Raw genomic sequence first — 3372 nt, 5'->3', positions numbered from 1 at the left:
GATTCTCAACTTTTTTTCGTGTTTTGTGTAGATGTTTCTACTTTTTTTTTACTATCAATTCTTCTTATTTATTATTTTGTTAATTAAGTTTTCTTTTTTATTTAATAAACATAGATCGAATAAAAAATTAGTTATTACAAATTACTACAGTTTCACGGAAGTAATACATACGGACTTCATTTTTCAATTCGCCGTTTAAAGGGGCAAAAAAAGTTAAAAAGAAGAACACATATTTTGTTAGAATGTATGTAGCTCTTTAAATTGTTTTGATTTGATTACTTTAAATTTAAAACTTTAACGGTCACTGTGGTGTATACGTACTATTTTTCAACCTATTAATTTTTTTTCTATCGCTGACCAATAATGAAACAAGAGTTCACTGGTCCTTAAAATTACTGACTTCATCTTTCGTTTTATAGGTATATACTTATCACACCTTGAGACGGATAGTGTAAGAAAATCATACACATTGAAACAGATGAATTTAGAACCGAAACTTCTTCTCTATAGCGGCGAGTTTTGCAGATATGGCCATGCCATTTGATACGAATATGGAATTTCACCTTGCGAACCCGAATATCACTCAAATTCAAAATTGACGCTTTTTGAGTTGTGACACTCTCCGGCTCAAAGTTCGATATATTTATCAGTCCCAATCATAAATTATTTTGTGAAATATTTAAGAATAAAATTAATTTAACCAATAAACAATATGGAATTACAGCCCTCAACCATATGGACTAAGAATTATTACTTTCGAAAAAAAACGAAAGTTGATAAATAGGTAAACGAAAAATTAGTTCACACAATTTTCATTTTTCGAAAAAAAAATATATATGTAATTTTAATGCTCTCAGGAGAAAACTAGGAAAAGATATGCATCTGTGGCGTTTGGTACAAACATGATGATTGCATTAAAAAAAAGCAATTTATGACTACAAAAACATAATTTTTCCATCAAAAACTGAACGCCGATTTCTGTAATAATGCGAGGAACGATATGGAATTATGGAAATACAAACAAGAGATTAACATTTTTCTCATTGTTTAGAACTAAATGAGTAAAGCTAAAATTGTTATTTAATCTTGTAAAATTTTGATTGGATAGGTATAGATATACATATATGGTTTTGTTTTTGTGAGAAGATCGCAAAAACGTTGAAATAGAAAAAAAAAACAAAAGTACACTTATGTAAGTTTGGGGGACATAATTGAAATTAACTTCTTATTTGTCCAACTAATATTGCATCAACGTATCGATATTCTCTTATTTATGTTTCCATAATTCCATATCGTTCCTCGCAATTGTTGCCAACCCAAAAATCACATGTCATAGCTTAACATAACTTTAGAATTCGTAACTCTAGTTTTTCGTAACTTCGGTTTTGCGTAACTTTGACCGCCGTAACTCTGTCGCGCTTATCTCTGTTATTCGTAACTCCGTTATCATTTCTTTCAAAACCTCTTAATCAAGGTTTTAATACATATAATATAAATATTTTAGAGCCTTAAATGAAACAAAAAAACCATTTTGGCATGCTTATACCAAAACAATCCTAGCATCAAGTTCGAAATTGGTGAACAAAAAGATCTATAGGAGGCAGTTTTTCAGAGCAAAGCTAATCAATTTGGATAAACTCAACATTGGTTCTAAAAAAGTTATAAAACTAAAGTAAACTTAATAGCGCTTTTCAGTTCAGGAAAAACGTATCCTCGATTTGTTAAAATCGTTTCATATCTCTGTGAATAAAATTTATGAATTTCAGTGGTGTAACATTCGTTTGGATACGGAATCTATGATATTCACATAATGTCTAATATATTCTATCGTTTAATCTCATGCACCATTAAATAATAACAAAAAAAATAGTAGAAGTGAAAACCGAGAAAACTAACAAATTGCGACATATTATCAAAAATTGATTCAGTTTTACAAAAATCTGCAAAAAAATTAAAAAAGGGTTTGAAAATGTTAAAAATCTCACATTTTTCTAAACCCCTTTTATTATTTTGTAAATTTTGTAAGATCATCCTTTCACTTAGTACATATTTGAGCAAGAATAGTACAGCTTAACAAATTTTTTTGTTAGTCCCTTAATAATTCCTAGTTAAAATTTACTGTCAATTATTTTAATTTTCATTTTTATTTGATAAACTAAAAAATTTAAAATTTAAATTACAAAAAGGTTTTAAATGTTTAATATTTTGGAAAAATAATAAATAATCCAGTCAAATAAGGGTTTAACCTCGGAATGAATGTTAGTAGAAATTTTTTTTGCTCAATATCTTCCTTTTGCCATTCTATAACATATCTCAAAAGTCTAGAAAAATCTCATGTCCGCTTGTCGCGATTTCAAGGTCAAATCGCGAAATGGAGATTTTCAAAATTAGCAAAAATAGGCTATGGTATTATATACACATATGATACATGATTTCAAGGTATTTTTTAATGCTGATACCAAAAAATCAAGGCAATCTGACGTTTCTGAAAAAAGTTATACTTGTTTTTCATCTGTCAACCTATATTATTATAACCCTTGCTAACTTACTACCAAAAAAACCCTTAAAAGTTATGGTAGCGGAACCAAATTTTGCATGAAGGTTTTTATGTCCATTATCATTAAGAATCAAAACAATGCAATGCAAAAAACATTCATGTCTACAAAATGGTAATTTTTGAAAAAAAAGGGGATATTTTGGGATATGCACTAAAAAACATACTGGTACAATCTTGAAATTAGTGCTAATAGGCTAATTTTTTTGTTTCTATGTTTGTTTGGATATTTTATAACTTATGTCAAAAATCTAAAAAAATCTCATGTCCGCAAGTCCTAATTTAAATCAGCATTAAAAAATACCTTGGAATCATGTATCATATGTGTATATGTATAATCCCATGGTCTATTTTTGCTAATTTTGAAAACCCCATTTCGCGCTTTGACCTTGAAAATCGCGATTTGAGGACATGAAATTTTTTTAGACTTTTGAGGTATGTTATAGAATGCCAAAACGAAGGTATTGAGCAAAAAAAAATTTCTATTAGCATTCATTCCGAGATTTACAAATTTTTTCACCTTATTTTTTATTTAAAATAAATTTTATTTATTTTAAATGTTTAATATTTTCAAAAAATAATACAAAATTTACTAATTTTTCAAATAAAAATGAATATTCCAAATCAAAAACAAGTCCTGGGATAGAACTAAAGTCGAATTACATTACTGATTTGTATTTTTGCTTAGTAAGTGCATATCGAGAAAAAAAAAGAAAACAGAATTTCCAGAATTTTTGGGTTCAAATATATGCTGTCAGGATTTTGAAAAGCAGAATTTTGAATGGCAGAATAGAAAAACTGCGCAATCTTGAAAAAAA

The sequence above is a fragment of the Episyrphus balteatus genome, chromosome 2 (assembly GCF_945859705.1).
Source record: "Episyrphus balteatus chromosome 2, idEpiBalt1.1, whole genome shotgun sequence".
Lineage (NCBI taxonomy): Eukaryota > Metazoa > Arthropoda > Insecta > Diptera > Syrphidae > Episyrphus > Episyrphus balteatus.
Note: the sequence above shows the minus strand (reverse complement) of the source record.